The sequence below is a fragment of the Petromyzon marinus genome, chromosome 35, assembly GCF_048934315.1.
Source record: "Petromyzon marinus isolate PM22_M1 ecotype Great Lakes invasive population chromosome 35, UKy_Petmar_22M1.pri1.0, whole genome shotgun sequence".
Classification (NCBI taxonomy): domain Eukaryota; kingdom Metazoa; phylum Chordata; class Hyperoartia; order Petromyzontiformes; family Petromyzontidae; genus Petromyzon; species Petromyzon marinus.
The window spans coordinates 12,214,572-12,237,827 of record NC_133701.1 but is presented as its reverse complement, the minus strand read 5'-3'; the positions used below and the strand labels follow the sequence as shown (position 1 = coordinate 12,237,827).

The 23,256-nt window shown below is 42.2% G+C and overlaps 2 non-coding genes across 2 annotated transcripts; both read right to left on the bottom strand.

The window, feature by feature from the left end:
• Window positions 1-11,537: 11,537 nt before the first annotated feature.
• TRNAL-CAG (transfer RNA leucine (anticodon CAG)) lies at window positions 11,538-11,620 on the bottom strand. Its single transcript has one exon. It is a non-coding gene; the product is annotated as a tRNA-Leu (tRNA).
• A 1,473-nt stretch (window positions 11,621-13,093) lies between these two features.
• TRNAL-CAG (transfer RNA leucine (anticodon CAG)) lies at window positions 13,094-13,176 on the bottom strand. Its single transcript has one exon. It is a non-coding gene; the product is annotated as a tRNA-Leu (tRNA).
• Window positions 13,177-23,256: the final 10,080 nt, after the last annotated feature.

Here is a 23,256-nt window from a genome sequence, read left to right as displayed (position 1 = left end):
CATGTGAGCCCACTAAATTGTAACAGTGATCTGCCACGGCAGAGGAGTTCGTCCTACCGTGTTTCAAGTCTGCTTTATGTTCGCGGATGCGGTCCGAGATATGTCTTTTGGTTTCTCCAATGTAGCTACTACCACAGAGGCACTTTAGTTTGTAAACGCCCGGGTACTGTATGTCTGGAAGAGCATCTTTTACAGATGGAACTAAATCACGGATTTTGTGTACTGTGTTGAATCGGACCTGGATCTTGTGTTTATTCAGGATTTTGGAGATCTTTTTAGTGACCCCTGCAATGTAGGGTAAGGTGATGGTTTTGAGTGGCTCCACAAGAGGATCCTTCTTCATGACTGGAGTGATGGCTTTGCGGATTGTGTAGTCGGAGTAGCCATTAGCCCTGAGAGCCTGGTGTACGTGCTTGAGTTCACTGGTAATGTGTTCCTGGTCGGAAATGCATTGGGCTCTATGGTATAGAGTCTTGATGAGGGAGTTCTTCTGGGATGGATGGTGGTGGGAATCCGGTTTCAAGTAAGCATCTGTATGGGTAGCTTTCCTGTAGACAGAGTGGCTCATTGAACCATCATGTCTCCTTTTAATTAAGACATCCAAAAAGGGTAGTTTGCCATCTTTTTCGACCTCCATGGTAAATCTGATGGCTGGGTGTATGGAATTGATGTGGTCGCGGAATTGGTCTAGAGCAGGCTGGCCATGTGGCCAGATGACAAAGGTGTCATCAACGTACCTCTTCCATAAGGTCGGGCGTAGAGTGGCAGTCTGGATGGCGTCAGTTTCAAATTTTTCCATGAATACGTTGGCTACAACCGGAGATAGGGGGGAGCCCATTGGGGTGCCCTCAGTTTGTTTGTAGAAAGTTCCATTCCAGGTGAAGTATGTGTTGGTTAAGCAATGTCTCACCAGGGGGGGTACATCAGTATGCAGTCCTTGATGAACCAGGTCTTCAATGATAGCGATGGTGTCAGGTACCGGGACTTTGGTGAACAAGGACACCACATCAAAACTGACAAGCAGGTCGTTTGGGGACAGGGAAATGTCTTTGATTGTCGATACCAGGTGAGTAGAATTTAGTACCGCAGAGGTGGTTTTTCCAGTGAAAGGTCGCAGTATATCAGCCAGAAAACGTGCCAGTTTGTAGGTGGGGGAGCTGATAGTAGAGACGATGGGACGAAGGGGTGTATCTTCTTTGTGTATCTTTGGAAGGTCATATAATCTTGGTGGTCTGGCAGCAGAGGGTTTCAACGAGAACTGTTTGATCTCATCAATTAATGCTGTTGAATCAGAGATAATTTTGTTAGTTTTGGTGACCAGGCTGTTGGTGGGATCTCTTTTTATTTTTGTATAGCTGCCATCGTTGAGTAGTTCTTGAATTTTGTTGTTATAGTCTGTTTTGTCCATGATGACAGTGGCATTGCCTTTGTCGGCTGAGAGAACGACAATATCATCCCTCTTTTTTAATTGAGATAATTCAAAACGTTCGTCTTTGCTGATGTTGCTGGGTGGCAACTTAGCGTTTTTGAGGGTTGCAGCGATTTCAGATCTTGCTACGTCTGCAGAGATGTGACTCAAGCCCTTGAGTGCAACGTCGACATGGGCAATGATATCATTAACCGGTAAGTGTCTCGGTGTGACAGCAAAGTTTAGACCTTTAGCTAAAACGGATTTCAGACCATCAGAAATGGAACTGTTACTGCGATTAATTACGACTTTGTTGACGTCTATCTTTTCGGTGTGTGGATCCGATTTTTTGCTGGAGAGGTGATTGAATTTGGAAATCAAATTGTCCCTACATTTGTTCGATATAGTGGCAGCCGAAGAGGTAGTCATATTGTCTACATGTTCCCAATCCGATGTAGACATTGTCGCTGTCAATTTTAAGTGTGATTTGTAGAGTGTCTTGTCTAACTGATCGAGTTCGGTGCGTGTAAGTCTGATTTTTTCCGAGATAAGAGCGAAGCTAGTTCTAGCTAGAATTCGTTTTGCATTGAGAGAAGTTGCAACAGCAGAGGTTAGTGTAAATGCGGTTGGTATTACCTTAGAGTCGCGGCATCTCTTCAGAAAGGTGAGAGACTCGATTAGTTGAGCCTTCTTATCCCGAAGTCTGTTGAATGATCTTAAGGATGTGTGGAATTCCTCCCCGTAGAGGCGGTTAAATTTCGATTTAAAGCTTTCGTGACTGCAATGATTCATCTTCTTTGGTTCTTTCGGTAAAGTCACGTAGAATGAGAATAAAATAATAAATTGATAAAATAAAATAACACAATAATATTCTCACGACGTTTCGGCCACAACACAAGCGGCCTTCATCAGGTGAAGGGGGCGAGACTGTCTGGTAGGACAGCGCTGGAGTGAGAGAGCCACGTTCAGATCACGGCTTTTAAGCTGTGTGAGAGGAACAAAGAGCCTTGACAAAGGAATTAGCATAAAATTTAGCATTGAAATGGCTGAATGGTTAGCTTGTGACTGGTCACAGAAATAGCTATGTTAAAAGTTAAAGCATACACATCCGCAGAGGCACCCATTGTTAAAAGAAATTAGCATAGAATTTAGCATTGAAATAGCTAAGTTAAGGCATACACATCCGCAGAGGCACCCCTTGACAATGGAATTAGCATAGAATTTAGCATTGAAATAGCTGAGTGATTCGCTTGTAACTGCTACAGAAATAGCTACGTTGAAGTCAGAGCATACACATTCACCGAGGCACTTAGTACAAATCAAACAGGAGAATTTAGCATTGAAATAACTAGGCGAATTTAGCATTGAAATAACTGAGTGATTTGCTAGTGACTGGTCACAGAAATGACTACACATCTGAGCTATTCACAGTACTATATAGTGAACCAATAAAAACTAAAATATAAATTACCTTCATGTTATCAATAAACTCTGTATTCTCCAATCAGCTAAGCTACCAACAATAAGTCGTTATATATCACAATGCTATATGGCGAAAAAATGGGTGGATTCTTACCCTCAAATTTCCGCACCACGGATAGCTACGGGCCCCGTTCAGACGGACGAGTTCGTCCATGGTCGGAACAGAGGAGGGGGAGAGAGACAGCTGCGAGGCCCTAGTATACTCCATGTTGTAAACCATACCATTAACCGTGGTGTGAGAGGTATTAAGAGGCAATGCTGGCGAAAGAGCTGCGGTCTGAAGGTCATCGTAAAAATACAATTAATTAAGAACAGAAATGATTTAACACATCTTTCCAGTGGTTACTAAGCCTGAATCTATCTTCTCGGTGGAAATTGTCTCTGTGCTTGTATATGTGAATGGCCTCATGAACGAATCTCTCATGGTAGCCGGTTGGTTTGCAAAGAACCTCCGTCTTGGAGAAGTCAATGTCATGTGAGCCCACTGAATTGTAACAGTGATCTGCCACGGCAGAGGAGTTCGTCCTACCGTGTTTCAAGTCTGCTTTATGTTCGCGGATGCGGTCCGAGATATGTCTTTTGGTTTCTCCAATGTAGCTACTACCACAGAGGCACTTTAGTTTGTAAACGCCCGGGTACTGTATGTCTGGAAGAGCATCTTTTACAGATGGAACTAAATCACGGATTTTGTGTACTGTGTTGAATCGGACCTGGATCTTGTGTTTATTCAGGATTTTGGAGATCTTTTTAGTGACCCCTGCAATGTAGGGTAAGGTGATGGTTTTGAGTGGCTCCACAAGAGGATCCTTTTGATTTAAAGCTTTTGTGACTGCAGTAATTCATATTCTTAGTTTTTTCGGTAAAGTCACGTTGAAGAGAAACAACAGAATAACAAAATATATATAAAACAATAAAAAATTCTCACGACGTTTCGACCATAACTAAAACGGTCATCATCAGGTGTGTCGGTTTGCATAAATTTATTTTTAAAACGGCATATTTATTTATTCATAAAAAAAATAACGTTTGCGTCACGCGCAGCGATTGGCAGTTTGCCCAGGACTAGTCCATCTATTTTTTGAAAAGAGGAGGGGGGAGACGAAATTTGTTTTTATGTATGCTGTCTGAAAGCCACTGTAAGCGTGAACAATCAATCAAGAACTGAAATGATTTATCAAATCTTTCCAATGATTGCTAAGATAGAATCCATCTTCTCGGTTGAAATTGTCTCTGTGTTTGTATATGTGGATAGCCTCATGAACGAATCTCTCATGGAAGCCAGATGGCTTACAAAGAACCTCCGTCTTGGAAAAGTCAATGGCATGTGAGCCTACTGAATTAGAACAATGATCTGCTACGGCCGAGGTGTTGGTCCTACCGTGTTTAAGGTCTGCTTTATGTTCACGAATGCGGTCCGAGATATGGCGTTTGGTTTCTCCAATGTAACTACTACCACAGAGGCAACTTAGTTTGTAGACACCAGGGTATTGTATGTCCGGAATCACATCTTTTACAGACGGAACCAGATCACGGATTTTATGTAATGTGTTGAAACGGACCTGGATCTTGTGTTTATTCAAGATTTTGGAGATCTTTTTTGTGATCCCAGCAATGTAGGGTAAAGTGATGGTTTTGAAAGGCTCCTCAAGAGGGTTCTTCTTCATGGTTTGAGTGATAGCTTTGCGGATTGTATAGTCGGAGTAACCATTAGCCCTAAGAGCTTGGTGTACGTGCTTGAGTTCACTGCTTATGTGTTCCTGGTCGGATATGCATTGGGCTCTATGATACAGAGTCTTGATGTGAGAATTCTTCTGTGATGGATGGTGGTGGGAATCCGGTTTCAGATAAGCATCCGTATGGGTAGCTTTCCTGTAGACAGAGTGGCTCATTGAACCATCAGGTCTCTTTTTAATTAGGACATCCAAAAAAGGTATCTTGCCATCTATTTCGACTTCCATGGTAAATCTGATGGCTGGGTGTATGGAATTGATGTGGTCGAAGAATTGGTCTAGAGCAGGCCGGCCATGTGGCCAGATGACAAAAGTGTCATCCACGTACCTCTTCCATAAGGTTGGGCGCAGAGTGGCAGTCTGGATGGCGTCAGTTTCAAATTTCTCCATGAAAATGTTAGCTATAACTGGAGAAAGGGGGGAGCCCATTGGGGTGCCCTCAGTTTGTTTGTAGAAAGTTCCATTCCAAGTGAAGTATGTATTGGTTAAACAGTGTCTCACCAGGGGGGGTACCTCAGTGTTTAGTCCTTGATAAACCAAGTCTTCAATGATTGCAATGGTGTCAGGTACAGGAACCTTGGTGAATAAGGAAACTACATCAAAACTGACAAGCAGGTCGTCTGGGGACAGGGAAATACCCTTGATTGTTGATACCAGGTGAGTAGAATTTTGTACCGCAGAGGTGGTCTTTCCAGTGAAAGGACGCAGGATTTCAGACAAAAAACGAGCTAGTTTGTAGGTGGGGGAGCTGATAGTAGAGACTATGGGACGAAGAGGTGTATCAACTTTATGTATTTTTGGTAAGCCGTATAATCTTGGTGGCCTGGCAGCAGAAGGTTTCAACGAAAACTGTTTAGATTGATCAATTAATGCGGTTGAATCAGAAATTATTTTGTTGGTTTGTGTGACGAGGCTGTTGGTGGGATCTCTTTTTATTTTTGTATAACTACCATGGTCGAGTAATTCTTTAATTTTGTTGTTGTATTCTATTTTATCCATGATGACAGTAGCATTTCCTTTGTCAGCTGAGAGAACTACAATATCATTCCTCTTTTTTAATTTATATAATTCAAAACGCTCATCTTTGCTGAGGTTGCTAGCTGGTATCTTAGCGTTTTTGAGGGTTGCAGCGATTTCAGATCTTGCTACGTCTGCAAGGATGTGACCCAGGCCCCTGAGAGCAACGTCTACTTGGGCAATTATATCATTAACTGGTATGTGTTTAGGTGTGACTGCAAAGTTTAGACCTTTAGCTAAAACGGATTTCAGACCATCGGAAATAGAACTGTTACTGCGATTAATTACGACTTTATTAACGTCTACCTTTTTGGTGTGTGGGTCCGGTCTTTTGTTGAAGAGGAGGTTAAATTTGGAAATCAGGTTTTCCTTACATTTGGTCGACATAGTAGCAGCTGAAGAGGCAGTCATATTGTCTACATGTTCCCAATCCGATGTGGACATTATTGCCGTCAATGATAAGTGTGATTTGTAGAGTGTCTTGTCTAACTGATCTAGTTGTGTGCGTATAAGTCTGATTTTTTCTGAGATAAGAGCTAAGCTAGTTTTGAAAAGAATTCGTTTCGCATTAGAAGAAGTTACAGCAGCAGAGGTCAGTGTAAATGCGATTGGTATTACCCCAGAGTCGCGGCATCTCTTCAGGAAGGTGAGAGACTCGATCAGCTGAGCTTTCTTATCCCGGAGTTTGTTGAAGGATCTTAAAGTTACGTGAAAACCCTCCCCGTAGAGGCGATTAAATTTTGATTTAAAGCTTTCGTGACTGCAGTAATTCATATTCTTAGTTTTTTCGGTAAAGTCACGTTGAAGAGAAACAACAGAATAACAAAATATATATATAAAACAATAAAAAATTCTCACGACGTTTCGACCATAACTCAAACGGTCATCATCAGGTGTGTCGGTTTGCATAAATTTATTTTTAAAACGGCATATTTATTTATTTATAAAAAAAATAACGTTTGCGTCACGCGCAGCGATTGGCAGTTTGCCCAGGACTAGTCCATCTCTTTTTTGAAAAGAGGAGGGGGGAGACGAAATTTGTTTTTATGTATGCTGTCTGAAAGCCACTGTAAGCGTGAACAATCAATCAAGAACTGAAATGATTTATCAAATCTTTCCAATGATTGCTAAGATAGAATCCATCTTCTCGGTTGAAATTGTCTCTGTGCTTGTATATGTGGATAGCCTCATGAACGAATCTCTCATGGAAGCCAGATGGCTTACAAAGAACCTCCGTCTTGGAAAAGTCAATGGCATGTGAGCCTACTCCAGTTATAGCTAACATTTTCATGGAGAAATTTGAGACTGACGCCATCCAGACTGCCACTCTGCGCCCAACCTTATGGAAGAAGTACGTGGATGACACTTTTGTCATCTGGCCACATGGCCGGCCTGCTCTAGACCAATTCTTCGACCACATCAATTCCATACACCCAGCCATCAGATTTACCATGGAAGTCGAAATAGATGGCAAGATACCTTTTTTGGATGTCCTAATTAAAAAGAGACCTGATGGTTCAATGAGCCACTCTGTCTACAGGAAAGCTACCCATACGGATGCTTATCTGAAACCGGATTCCCACCACCATCCATCACAGAAGAATTCTCTCATCAAGACTCTGTATCATAGAGCCCAATGCATATCCGACCAGGAACACATAAGCAGTGAACTCAAGCACGTACACCAAGCTCTTAGGGCTAATGGTTACTCCGACTATACAATCCGCAAAGCTATCACTCAAACCATGAAGAAGAACCCTCTTGAGGAGCCTTTCAAAACCATCACTTTACCCTACATTGCTGGGATCACAAAAAGATCTCCAAAATCTTGAATAAACACAAGATCCAGGTCCGTTTCAACACATTACATAAAATCCGTGATCTGGTTCCGTCTGTAAAAGATGTGATTCCGGACATACAATACCCTGGTGTCTACAAACTAAGTTGCCTCTGTGGTAGTAGTTACATTGGAGAAACCAAACGCCATATCTCGGACCGCATTCGTGAACATAAAGCAGACCTTAAACACGGTAGGACCAACACCTCGGCCGTAGCAGATCATTGTTCTAATTCAGTAGGCTCACATGCCATTGACTTTTCCAAGACGGAGGTTCTTTGTAAGCCATCTGGCTTCCATGAGAGATTCGTTCATGTGGCTATCCACATATACAAGCACAGAGACAATTTCAACCGAGAAGATGGATTCTATCTTAGCAATCATTGGAAAGATTTGATAAATCATTTCAGTTCTTGATTGATTGTTCACGCTTACAGTGGTTTTCAGACAGCATACATAAAAACAAATTTCGTCTCCCCCCTCCTCTTTTCAAAAAAGAGATGGACTAGTCCTGGGCAAACTGCCAATCGCTGCGCGTGACGCAAACGTTATTTTTTTTTATAAATAAATAAATATGCCGTTTTAAAAATAAATTTATGCAAACCGACACACCTGATGATGACCGTTTGAGTTATGGTCGAAACGTCGTGAGAATTTTTTATTGTTTTATATATATTTTGTTATTCTGTTGTTTCTCTTCAACGTGACTTTACCGAAAAAACTAAGAATATGAATTACTGCAGTCACGAAAGCTTTAAATCAAAATTTAATCGCCTCTACGGGGAGGGTTTTCACATAACTTTAAGATCCTTCAACAAACTCCGGGATAAGAAAGCTCAGCTGATCGAGTCTCTCACCTTCCTGAAGAGATGCCGCGACTCTGGGGTAATACCAATCGCATTTACACTGACCTCTGCTGCTGTAACTTCTTCTAATGCGAAACGAATTCTTTTCAAAACTAGCTTAGCTCTTATCTCAGAAAAAATCAGACTTATACGCACACAACTAGATCAGTTAGACAAGACACTCTACAAATCACACTTATCATTGATGGCAATAATGTCCACATCGGATTGGGAACATGTAGACAATATGACTGCCTCTTCAGCTGCTACTATGTCGACCAAATGTAAGGAAAACCTGATTTCCAAATTTAACCTCCTCTTCAACAAAAGACCGGACCCACACACCAAAAAGGTAGACGTTAATAAAGTCGTAATTAATCGCAGTAACAGTTCTATTTCCGATGGTCTGAAATCCGTTTTAGCTAAAGGTCTAAACTTTGCAGTCACACCTAAACACATACCAGTTAATGATATAATTGCCCAAGTAGACGTTGCTCTCAGGGGCCTGGGTCACATCGCTGCAGACGTAGCAAGATCTGAAATCGCTGCAACCCTCAAAAACGCTAAGATACCAGCTAGCAACCTCAGCAAAGATGAGCGTTTTGAATTATATAAATTAAAAAAGAGGAATGATATTGTAGTTCTCTCAGCTGACCAAGGAAATGCTACTGTCATCATGGATAAAATAGAATACAACAACAAAATTAAAGAATTACTCGACGATGGTAGTTATACAAAATAAAAAGAGATCCCACCAACAGCCTCGTCACACAAACCAACAAAATAATTTCTGATTCAACCGCATTAATTGATCAATCTAAACAGTTTTCGTTGAAACATTCTGCTGCCAGGCCACCAAGATTATACGGCTTACCAAAAATACATAAAGTTGATACACCTCTTCGTCCCATAGTCTCTACTATCAGCTCCCCCACCTACAAACTAGCTCGTTTTTTGTCTGAAATCCTGCGTCCTTTCACTGGAAAGACCACCTCTGCGGTACAAAATTCTACTCACCTGGTATCAACAATCAAGGGTATTTCCCTGTCCCCAGACGACCTGCTTGTCAGTTTTGATGTAGTTTCCTTATTCACCAAGGTTCCTGTACCTGACACCATTGCAATCATTGAAGACTTGGTTCATCAAGGACTAAACACTGAGGTACCCCCCCTGGTGAGACACTGTTTAACCAATACATACTTCACTTGGAATGGAACTTTCTACAAACAAACTGAGGGCACCCCAATGGGCTCCCCCCTTTCTCCAGTTATAGCTAACATTTTCATGGAGAAATTTGAGACTGACGCCATCCAGACTGCCACTCTGCGCCCAACCTTATGGAAGAGGTACGTGGATGACACTTTTGTCATCTGGCCACATGGCCGGCCTGCTCTAGACCAATTCTTCGACCACATCAATTCCATACACCCAGCCATCAGATTTACCATGGAAGTCGAAATAGATGGCAAGATACCTTTTTTGGATGTCCTAATTAAAAAGAGACCTGATGGTTCAATGAGCCACTCTGTCTACAGGAAAGCTACCCATACGGATGCTTATCTGAAACCGGATTCCCACCACCATCCATCACAGAAGAATTCTCTCATCAAGACTCTGTATCATAGAGCCCAATGCATATCCGACCAGGAACACATAAGCAGTGAACTCAAGCACGTACACCAAGCTCTTAGGGCTAATGGTTACTCCGACTATACAATCCGCAAAGCTATCACTCAAACCATGAAGAAGAACCCTCTTGAGGAGCCTTTCAAAACCATCACTTTACCCTACATTGCTGGGATCACAAAAAAGATCTCCAAAATCTTGAATAAACACAAGATCCAGGTCCGTTTCAACACATTACATAAAATCCGTGATCTGGTTCCGTCTGTAAAAGATGTGATTCCGGACATACAATACCCTGGTGTCTACAAACTAAGTTGCCTCTGTGGTAGTAGTTACATTGGAGAAACCAAACGCCATATCTCGGACCGCATTCGTGAACATAAAGCAGACCTTAAACACGGTAGGACCAACACCTCGGCCGTAGCAGATCATTGTTCTAATTCAGTAGGCTCACATGCCATTGACTTTTCCAAGACGGAGGTTCTTTGTAAGCCATCTGGCTTCCATGAGAGATTCGTTCATGAGGCTATCCACATATACAAACACAGAGACAATTTCAACCGAGAAGATGGATTCTATCTTAGCAATCATTGGAAAGATTTGATAAATCATTTCAGTTCTTGATTGATTGTTCACGCTTACAGTGGCTTTCAGACAGCATACATAAAAACAAATTTCGTCTCCCCCCTCCTCTTTTCAAAAAATAGATGGACTAGTCCTGGCAAACAGCCAATCGTTGCGCGTGACGCAAACGTTATTTTTTTATATATATATATAAATAAATATGCCGTTTTCAAAATAAATGTATGCAAACCGACACACCTGATGATGACCGTTTGAGTTATGGTCGAAACGTCGTGAGAATTTTTTTTTATTGTTTTATATATATTTTGTTATTTTGTTGTTTCTCTTCAACGTGACTTTACCGAAAAAACTAAGAATATAAACTAGTTGTCGTTTAGACGGACACATGATCCGAGAAATAGGGAATTCCAATATTTACTCAGAAACATCCGTGAAGAATAATCATAGCCAAGATGCATTTCATCAAGGAAATGCAGTGATTATGAGTAATGTTTAAGTGAGGGTAGTGCTGCATCTTATCGCCAAATTTAATCGAAATTGTACTGCTAGTGTCATGCATGGTATGAAGCGTACAATTCGACTTCGTGCAGGGCTGGCCTACAGCCTATGTGAGACAATGGTTCATGGAAAAATATATCACAGAACTGATTAACAAAATATCATCAAGTTACTTCATATCCACACCAGAAGGGCAGCGCTATCTTACCTGCCCTATAACTGGAAGACAATTGGTCGTATAGTAGTCATAGCCATGTTATAAATTTTCATTTTACATGTTTTTAATGCCGGTCCCTTGCATACCAACGTGATTTTTTGCATTGTGTTTCCCTCCATAATATATGTAATGCTCTCAATCACTCTTTGTGCGTGTCTTTTGTTTTTCTCATATTTATATTTCACCATACTTTCCTGCCAATTCCATTATCGAATATTTCTCAATTCTATTGTGATAGCAAAGTTTAATTGAAATTACAAAATTGTTGTTAATTCACAAAAGAGCATCATTCTGTCAGAAGTGGGATTCGAACCCACGCCTCCAGGGGAGACTGCGACCTGAACGCTGCGCCTTAGACCGCTCGGCCATCCTGACTGTGGCATGGTTTCACAATAGGATAATTTTAATCCATTCTCAGCAATCGATCCACGTGGTTCGTGTGAAATATACATTCTCATTATTTATCCAGGTGTCGTGTTCGATGTCACTCGGACAACTTCTGTCTTTCTCCAAACACCGTTTTATCTACAACTCTCAGCATCTCCTCCACATTCTACAGTATCCAGGTCGCCACGGCTCGCTCGCCGTGCTTCACTCGACTCGTTCGCCACCTTTGTCTCTCCATTCGCCACGATTACTTCACTTACTCCGCACTCAGCGTCTTCGCACACAGCGACTTCGCACACAGCGTCTTCGCACACAGCGACTTCGCACCCAGCGTCTTACAAACTCTGTCTCTCAAACTCTCTCTCTCAAACTCTCCATACTTCAATTCTGCCTCTTACTCCAAGCTCTCCAAACTCAAAATCCCGCTCCAATTGCCGACCCCCCAATGTATCCCCGCTATCATTACGCCTTAATTAATTAGTCCGCGTCCCAACGGCACTCCGCGTGATCGTACACCTGCTTCTCGCCAGACTTCCAGACGCCTCTCCGGCCCCGGAAACAGCACCAAACAATCACAGCCTTCCTTGGCACTCCCAGCTTAATTGTCCCAACATTACCTGCACTGTATTTGCCTTCGTTACAGGCTGACCCAACATGAACCCCAATGACATTGCCTTCACAACAGGCTGACCCAACATAAACCGCACTGTCTCTGTTTCCATGCAATACGCACCTTTCTACTCCACTACACAGGCAAGAAGACTTCCTCATCACAAGTGATTCAAGCAAGATAATACCTACCATTTTTTGACAAACTAGTTGTCGTTTAGATGGACACATGATCCGAGAAATAGGGAATTCGAATATTTACTCAGAAACATCCGTGAAGAATAATCATAGCCAAGATGCATTTCATCAAGGAAATGCAGTGATTATGAGTAATGTTTAATTGAGGGTAGTGCTGCATCTTATCGCCAAATTTAATCGAAATTGTACTGCTAGTGTCATGCATGGTATGAAGCGTACAATTCGACTTCGTGCAGGGCTGGCCTACAGCCTATGTGAGACAATGGTTCATGGAAAAATATATCACAGAACTGATTAACAAAATATCATCAAGTTACTTCATATCCACACCAGAAGAGCAGCACTATCTTACCTGCCCTATAACAGGAAGACAATTGGTCGTATAGTAGTCATAGCCATGTTATAAATTTTCATTTTACATGTTTTTAATGCCGGTCCCTTGCATACCAACGTGATTTTTTGCATTGTGTTTCCCTCCATAATATATGTAATGCTCTCAATCACTCTTTGTCCTTGTCTTTTGTTTTTCTCATATTTAAATTTCACCATACTTTCCTGCCAACTTCCATTATCGAATATTTCTCAATTCTATTGTGATAGCAAAGTTTAATTGAAATCACAAAATTGTTGTGAATTCACAAAAGAGCATCATTCTGTCAGAAGTGGGATTCGAACCCACGCCTCCAGGGGAGACTGCGACCTGAACGCAGCGCCTTAGACCACTCGGCCATCCTGACTGTGGCATGGTGTCACAATAGGATAATTTTAATCCATTCTCAGCAATCGATCCACGTGGTTCGTGTGAAATATACATTCTCATTATTTATCCAGGTGTAGTGTTCGATGTCACTCGGACAACTTCTGTCTTTCTCCGAACACCGTTTTATCTACAACTCTCAGCATCTCCTCCACATTCTACAGTATCCAGGTCGCCACGGCTCGCTCGCCGTGCTTCACTCGACTCGTTCGCCACCTTTGTCTCTCCATTCGCCACGATTACTTCACTTACTCCGCACTCAGCGTCTTCGCACACAGAGACTTCGCACACAGCGTCTTCGCTCACAGCGTCTTACAAACTCTGTCTCTCAAACTCTCTCTCTCAAACTCTCCACACCTCAATTCTGCCTGTTACTCCAAGCTCTCCAAACTCAAAATCGCGCTCCAATTGCCGACCCCCCAATGTATCCCCGCTATCATTACGCCTTAATTAATTAGTCCGCGTCCCAACGGCACTCCACGTGATCGAACACCTGCTTCTCGCCAGACTTCCAGACGCCTCTTCGGCCACGGCAACAGCACCAAACAATCACAGCCGTCCTTGGCTCTCCCAGCTTAATTGTCCCAACATTACCTGCACTGTATTTGCCTTCGTTACAGGCTGACCCAACATGAACCCCAATGACATTGCCTTCACAACAGGCTGACCCAACATATACCGCACTGTCTCTGTTTCCATGCAATACGCACCTTTCTACTCCACTACACAGGCAAGAAGACTTCCTCATCACACGTGATTCAAGCAAGACAATACCCACCATTTGTTGACAAACTAGTTGTCGTTTAGACGGACGCATGATCCGAAAAATAGGGAATTCTAATATTTACTCAGAAACATCCGTGAAGAATAATCATAGCCAAGATGCATTTCATCAAGGAAATGCAGTGATTATGAGTAATGTTTAAGTGAGGGTAGTGCTGCGTCTTATCGCCAAATTTAATCGAAATTGTACTGCTAGTGTCATGCATGGTATGAAGCGTACAATTCGACTTCGTGCAGGGCTGGCCTACAGCATATGTGAGACAATGGTTCATGGAAAAATATATCACAGAACTGATTAACAAAATATCATCAAGTTACTTCATATCCACACCAGAAGGGCAGCACTATCTTACCTGCCCTATAACAGGAAGACAATTGGTCGTATAGTAGTCATAGCCATGTTATAAATTTTCATTTTACATGTTTTTAATGCCGGTCCCTTGCATACCAACGTGATTTTTTGCATTGTGTTTCCCTCCATAATATATGTAATGCTCTCAATCACTCTTTGTGCGTGTCTTTTGTTTTTCTCATATTTATATTTCACCATACTTTCCTGCCAATTCCATTATCGAATATTTTTCAATTCTATTGTGATAGCAAAGTTTAATTGAAATTACAAAATTGTTGTTAATTCACAAAAGAGCATCATTCTGTCAGAAGTGGGATTCGAACCCACGCCTCCATGGGAGACTGCGACCTGAACGCAGCGCCTTAGACCGCTCGGTCATCCTAACTGTGGCATGGTGTCACAATAGGATAATTTTAATCCATTCTCAGCAATCGATCCACGTGGTTCGTGTGAAATATACATTCTCATTATTTATCCAGGTGTCGTGTTCGATGTTACTCGGACAACTTCTGTCTTTCTCCGAACACCGCTTTATCTACAACTCTCAGCATGTCCTCCACATTCTACAGTATCCAGGTCGCCACGGCTCGCTCGCTGTGCTTCACTCGACTCGTTCGCCACCTTTGTCTCTCCATTCCCCACGATTACTTCACTTACTCCGCACTCAGCGTCATCGCACACAGCGACTTCGCACACAGCGTCTTACAAACTCTGTCTCTCAAACTCTCTCTCTCAAACTCTCCACACTTGAATTCTGCCTGTTACTCCAAGCTCTCCAAACTCAAAATCCCACTCCAATTGCCGACGCCCCAATGTATCCCCGCTATCATTACGCCTTAATTAATTAGTCCGCGTCCCAACGGCACTCCACGTGATCGTACACCTGATTCTCGCCAGACTTCCAGATGCCTCTCCGGCCCCGGCAACAGCACCAAACAATCATAGCCGTCCTTGGCTCTCCCAGCTTAATTGTCCCAACATTACCTGCACTGTATTTGCCTTCGTTACAGGCTGACCCAACATGAACCCCAATGACATTGCCTTCACAACAGGCTGACCCAACATAAACCGCACTGTCTCTGTTTCCATGCAATACGCACCTTTCTACTCCACTACACAGGCAAGAAGACTTCCTCATCACAAGTGATTCAAGCAAGACAATACCTACCATTTTTTGACAAACTAGTTGTCTTCTTTGGTTCTTTCGGTAAAGTCACGTAGAATGAGAATAAAATAATAAATTGATAAAATAAAATAACACAATAATATTCTCACGACGTTTCGGCCACAACACAAGCGGCCTTCATCAGGTGAAGGGGGCGAGACTGTCTGGTAGGACAGCGCTGGAGTGAGAGAGCCACGTTCAGATCACGGCTTTTAAGCTGTGTGAGAGGAACAAAGAGCCTTGACAAAGGAATTAGCATAAAATTTAGCATTGAAATGGCTGAATGATTAGCTTGTGACTGGTCACAGAAATAGCTATGTTAAAAGTTAAAGCATACACATCCGCAGAGGCACCCATTGTTAAAAGAAATTAGCATAGAATTTAGCATTGAAATAGCTAAGTTAAGGCATACACATCCGCAGAGGCACCCCTTGACAATGGAATTAGCATAGAATTTAGCATTGAAATAGCTGAGTGATTCGCTTGTAACTGCTACAGAAATAGCTACGTTGAAGTCAGAGCATACACATTCACCGAGGCACTTAGTACAAATCAAACAGGAGAATTTAGCATTGAAATAACTAGACATGATGGTTCAATGAGCCACTCTGTCTACAGGAAAGCTACCCATACAGATGCTTACTTGAAACCGGATTCCCACCACCATCCATCCCAGAAGAACTCCCTCATCAAGACTCTATACCATAGAGCCCAATCCATTTCCGACCAGGAACACATTACCAGTGAACTCAAGCACGTACACCAGGCTCTCAGGGCTAATGGCTACTCCGACTACACAATCCGCAAAGCCATCACTCCAGTCATGAAGAAGGATCCTCTTGTGGAGCCACTCAAAACCATCACCTTACCCTACATTGCAGGGGTCACTACAAAGATCTCCAAAATCCTGAATAAACACAAGATCCAGGTCCGATTCAACACAGTACACAAAATCCGTGATTTAGTTCCATCTGTAAAAGATGCTCTTCCAGACATACAGTACCCGGGCGTTTACAAACTAAAGTGCCTCTGTGGTAGTAGCTACATTGGAGAAACCAAAAGACATATCTCGGACCGCATCCGCGAACATAAAGCAGACTTGAAACACGGTAGGACGAACTCCTCTGCCGTGGCAGATCACTGTTACAATTCAGTGGGCTCACATGACATTGACTTCTCCAAGACGGAGGTTCTTTGCAAACCAACCGGCTACCATGAGAGATTCGTTCATGAGGCCATTCACATATACAAGCACAGAGACAATTTCAACCGAGAAGATGGATTCAGGCTTAGTAACCACTGGAAAGATGTGTTAAATCATTTCTGTTCTTAATTAATTGCATTTTTACGATGACCTTCAGACCGCAGCTCTTTCGCCAGCATTGCCTCTTAATACCTCTCACACCACGGTTAATGGTATGGTTTACAACATGGAGTATACTAGGGCCTCGCAGCTGTCTCTCTCCCCCTCCTCTGTTCCGACCATGGACGAACTCGTCCGTCTGAACGGGGCCCGTAGCTATCCGTGGTGCGGAAATTTGAGGGTAAGAATCCACCCATTTTTTCGCCATATAGCATTGTGATATATAACGACTTATTGTTGGTAGCTTAGCTGATTGGAGAATACAGAGTTTATTGATAACATGAAGGTAATTTATATTTTAGTTTTTATTGGTTCACTATATAGTACTGTGAATAGCTCAGATGTGTAGTCATTTCTGTGACCAGTCACTAGCAAATCACTCAGTTATTTCAATGCTAAATTCGCCTAGTTATTTCAATGCAAAATTCTCCTGTTTGATTTGTACTAAGTGCCTCGGTGAATGTGTATGCTCTGACTTCAACGTAGCTATTTCTGTAGCAGTTACAAGCGAATCACTCAGCTATTTCAATGCTAAATTCTATGCTAATTCCATTGTCAAGGGGTGCCTCTGCGGATGTGTATGCCTTAACTTAGCTATTTCAATGCTAAATTCTATGCTAATTTCTTTTAACAATGGGTGCCTCTGCGGATGTGTATGCTTTAACTTTTAACATAGCTATTTCTGTGACCAGTCACAAGCTAACCATTCAGCCATTTCAATGCTAAATTTTATGCTAATTCCTTTGTCAAGGCTCTTTGTTCCTCTCACACAGCTTAAAAGCCGTGATCTGAACGTGGCTCTCTCACTCCAGCGCTGTCCTACCAGACAGTCTCGCCCCCTTCACCTGATGAAGGCCGCTTGTGTTGTGGCCGAAACGTCGTGAGAATATTATTGTGTTATTTTATTTTATCAATTTATTATTTTATTCTCATTCTACGTGACTTTACCGAAAGAACCAAAGAAGATGAATCATTGCAGTCACGAAAGCTTTAAATCGAAATTTAACTGCCTGTACGGGGAGGGATTCCACACATCCTTAAGATCATTCAACAGACTTCGGGATAAGAAGGCTCAACTAATCGAGTCTCTCACCTTTCTGAAGAGATGCCGCGACTCTAAGGTAATACCAACCGCATTTACACTAACCTCTGCTGTTGCAACTTCTCTCAATGCAAAACGAATTCTAGCTAGAACTAGCTTCGCTCTTATCTCGGAAAAAATCAGACTTACACGCACCGAACTCGATCAGTTAGACAAGACACTCTACAAATCACACTTAAAATTGACAGCGACAATGTCTACATCGGATTGGGAACATGTAGACAATATGACTACCTCTTCGGCTGCCACTATATCGAACAAATGTAGGGACAATTTGATTTCCAAATTCAATCACCTCTCCAGCAAAAAATCGGATCCACACACCGAAAAGATAGACGTCAACAAAGTCGTAATTAATCGCAGTAACAGTTCCATTTCTGATGGTCTGAAATCCGTTTTAGCTAAAGGTCTAAACTTTGCTGTCACACCGAGACACTTACCGGTTAATGATATCATTGCCCATGTCGACGTTGCACTCAAGGGCTTGAGTCACATCTCTGCAGACGTAGCAAGATCTGAAATCGCTGCAACCCTCAAAAACGCTAAGTTGCCACCCAGCAACATCAGGAAAGACGAACGTTTTGAATTATCTCAATTAAAAAAGAGGGATGATATTGTCGTTCTCTCAGCCGACAAAGGCAATGCCACTGTCATCATGGACAAAACAGAATATAACAACAAAATTCAAGAACTACTCAACGATGGCAGCTATACAAAAATAAAAAGAGATCCCACCAACAGCCTGGTCACCAAAACTAACAAAATTATCTCTGATTCAACAGCATTAATTGATGAGATCAAACAGTTCTCGTTGAAACCCTCTGCTGCCAGACCACCAAGATTATATGGCCTTCCAAAGATACACAAAGAAGATACACCCCTTCGTCCCATCGTCTCTACTATCAGCTCCCCCACCTACAAACTGGCACGTTTTCTGGCTGATATACTGCGACCTTTCACTGGAAAAACCACCTCTGCGGTACTAAATTCTACTCACCTGGTATCGACAATCAAAGACATTTCCCTGTCCCCAAACGACCTGCTTGTCAGTTTTGATGTGGTGTCCTTGTTCACCAAAGTCCCGGTACCTGACACCATCACTATCATTGAAGACCTGGTTCATCAAGGACTGCATACTGATGTACCCCCCCTGGTGAGACATTGCTTAACCAACACATACTTCACCTGGAATGGAACTTTCTACAAACAAACTGAGGGCACCCCAATGGGCTCCCCCCTATCTCCGGTTGTAGCCAACGTATTCATGGAAAAATTTGAAACTGACGCCATCCAGACTGCCACTCTACGCCCGACCTTATGGAAGAGGTACGTTGATGACACGTTTGTCATCTGGCCACATGGCCAGCCTGCTCTAGACCAATTCCGCGACCACATCAATTCCATACACCCAGCCATCAGATTTACCATGGAGGTCGAAAAAGATGGCAAACTACCCTTTTTGGATGTCTTAATTAAATGGAGACATGATGGTTCAATGAGCCACTCTGTCTACAGGAAAGCTACCCATACAGATGCTTACTTGAAACCGGATTCCCACCACCATCCATCCCAGAAGAACTCCCTCATCAAGACTCTATACCATAGAGCCCAATGCATTTCCGACCAGGAACACATTACCAGTGAACTCAAGCACGTACACCAGGCTCTCAGGGCTAATGGCTACTCCGACTACACAATCCGCAAAGCCATCACTCCAGTCATGAAGAAGGATCCTCTTATTCCTAGTTTTTTCGGTAAAGTCACGTTGAAGAGAAACAACAGAATAACAAAATATATATAAAACAATAAAAAATTCTCACGACGTTTCGACCATAACTCAAACGGTCATCATCAGGTGTGTCGGTTTGCATAAATTTATTTTTAAAACGGCATATTTATTTATTTATAAAAAAAATAACGTTTGCGTCACGCGCAGCGATTGGCAGTTTGCCCAGGACTAGTCCATCTATTTTTTGAAAAGAGGAGGGGGGAGACGAAATTTGTTTTTATGTATGCTGTCTGAAAGCCACTGTAAGCGTGAACAATCAATCAAGAACTGAAATGATTTATCAAATCTTTCCAATGATTGCTAAGATAGAATCCATCTTCTCGGTTGAAATTGTCTCTGTGCTTGTATATGTGGATAGCCTCATGAACGAATCTCTCATGGAAGCCAGATGGCTTACAAAGAACCTCCGTCTTGGAAAAGTCAATGGCATGTGAGCCTACTGAATTAGAACAATGATCTGCTACGGCCGAGGTGTTGGTCCTACCGTGTTTAAGGTCTGCTTTATGTTCACGAATGCGGTCCGAGATATGGCGTTTGGTTTCTCTAATGTAACTACTACCACAGAGGCAACTTAGTTTGTAGACACCAGGGTATTGTATGTCCGGAATCACATCTTTTACAGACGGAACCAGATCACGGATTTTATGTAATGTGTTGAAACGGACCTGGATCTTGTGTTTATTCAAGATTTTGGAGATCTTTTTTGTGATCCCAGCAATGTAGGGTAAAGTGATGGTTTTGAAAGGCTCCTCAAGAGGGTTCTTCTTCATGGTTTGAGGGATAGCTTTGCGGATTGTATAGTCGGAGTAACCATTAGCCCTAAGAGCTTGGTGTACGTGCTTGAGTTCACTGCTTATGTGTTCCTGGTCGGATATGCATTGGGCTCTATGATACAGAGTCTTGATGAGAGAATTCTTCTGTGATGGATGGTGGTGGGAATCCGGTTTCAGATAAGCATCCGTATGGGTAGCTTTCCTGTAGACAGAGTGGCTCATTGAACCATCAGGTCTCTTTTTAATTAGGACATCCAAAAAAGGTATCTTGCCATCTATTTCGACTTCCATGGTAAATCTGATGGCTGGGTGTATGGAATTGATGTGGTCGAAGAATTGGTCTAGAGCAGGCCGGCCATGTGGCCAGATGACAAAAGTGTCATCCACGTACCTCTTCCATAAGGTTGGGCGCAGAGTGGCAGTCTGGATGGCGTCAGTCTCAAATTTCTCCATGAAAATGTTAGCTATAACTGGAGAAAGGGGGGAGCCCATTGGGGTGCCCTCAGTTTGTTTGTAGAAAGTTCCATTCCAAGTGAAGTATGTATTGGTTAAACAGTGTCTCACCAGGGGGGGTACCTCAGTGTTTAGTCCTTGATGAACCAAGTCTTCAATGATTGCAATGGTGTCAGGTACAGGAACCTTGGTGAATAAGGAAACTACATCAAAACTGACAAGCAGGTCGTCTGGGGACAGGGAAATACCCTTGATTGTTGATACCAGGTGAGTAGAATTTTGTACCGCAGAGGTGGTCTTTCCAGTGAAAGGACGCAGGATTTCAGACAAAAAACGAGCTAGTTTGTAGGTGGGGGAGCTGATAGTAGAGACTATGGGACGAAGAGGTGTATCAACTTTATGTATTTTTGGTAAGCCGTATAATCTTGGTGGCCTGGCAGCAGAAGGTTTCAACGAAAACTGTTTAGATTGATCAATTAATGCGGTTGAATCAGAAATTATTTTGTTGGTTTGTGTGACGAGGCTGTTGGTGGGATCTCTTTTTATTTTTGTATAACTACCATCGTCGAGTAATTCTTTAATTTTGTTGTTGTATTCTATTTTATCCATGATGACAGTAGCATTTCCTTTGTCAGCTGAGAGAACTACAATATCATTCCTCTTTTTTAATTTATATAATTCAAAACGCTCATCTTTGCTGAGGTTGCTAGCTGGTATCTTAGCGTTTTTGAGGGTTGCAGCGATTTCAGATCTTGCTACGTCTGCAGCGATGTGACCCAGGCCCCTGAGAGCAACGTCTACTTGGGCAATTATATCATTAACTGGTATGTGTTTAGGTGTGACTGCAAAGTTTAGACCTTTAGCTAAAACGGATTTCAGACCATCGGGAATAGAACTGTTACTGCGATTAATTACGACTTTATTAACATCTACCTTTTTAGTGTGTGGGTCCGGTCTTTTGTTGAAGAGGAGGTTAAATTTGGAAATCAGGTTTTCCTTACATTTGGTCGACATAGTAGCAGCTGAAGAGGCAGTCATATTGTCTACATGTTCCCAATCCGATGTGGACATTATTGCCGTCAATGACAAGTGTGATTTGTAGAGTGTCTTGTCTAACTGATCTAGTTGTGTGCGTATAAGTCTGATTTTTTCTGAGATAAGAGCTAAGCTAGTTTTGAAAAGAATTCGTTTCACATTAGAAGAAGTTACAGCAGCAGAGGTCAGTGTAAATGCGATTGGTATTACCCCAGAGTCGCGGCATCTCTTCAGGAAGGTGAGAGACTCGATCAGCTGAGCTTTCTTATCCCAGAGTTTGTTGAAGGATCTTAAAGTTATGTGAAAACCCTCCCCGTAGAGGCGATTAAATTTTGATTTAAAGCTTTCGTGACTGCAGTAATTCATATTCTTAGTTTTTTCGGTAAAGTCACGTTGAAGAGAAACAACAGAATAACAAAATATATATAAAACAATAAAAAATTCTCACGACGTTTCGACCATAACTCAAACGGTCATCATCAGGTGTGTCGGTTTGCATAAATTTATTTTAAAAACGGCATATTTATTTATATATATATATATATAAAATAACGTTTGCGTCACGCGCAGCGATTGGCAGTTTGCCCAGGACTAGTCCATCTATTTTTTGAAAAGAGGAGGGGGGAGACGAAATTTGTTTTTATGTATGCTGTCTGAAAGCCACTGTAAGCGTGAACAATCAATCAAGAACTGAAATGATTTATCAAATCTTTCCAATGATTGCTAAGATAGAATCCATCTTCTCGGTTGAAATTGTCTCTGTGCTTGTATATGTGGATAGCCTCATGAACGAATCTCTCATGGAAGCCAGATGGCTTACAAAGAACCTCCGTCTTGGAAAAGTCAATGGCATGTGAGCCTACTGAATTAGAACAATGATCTGCTACGGCCGAGGTGTTGGTCCTACCGTGTTTAAGGTCTGCTTTATGTTCACGAATGCGGTCCGAGATATGGCGTTTGGTTTCTCCAATGTAACTACTACCACAGAGGCAACTTAGTTTGTAGACACCAGGGTATTGTATGTCCGGAATCACATCTTTTACAGACGGAACCAGATCACGGATTTTATGTAATGTGTTGAAACGGACCTGGATCTTGTGTTTATTCAAGATTTTGGAGATCTTTTTTGTGATCCCAGCAATGTAGGGTAAAGTGATGGTTTTGAAAGGCTCCTCAAGAGGGTTCTTCTTCATGGTTTGAGTGATAGCTTTGCGGATTGTATAGTCGGAGTAACCATTAGCCCTA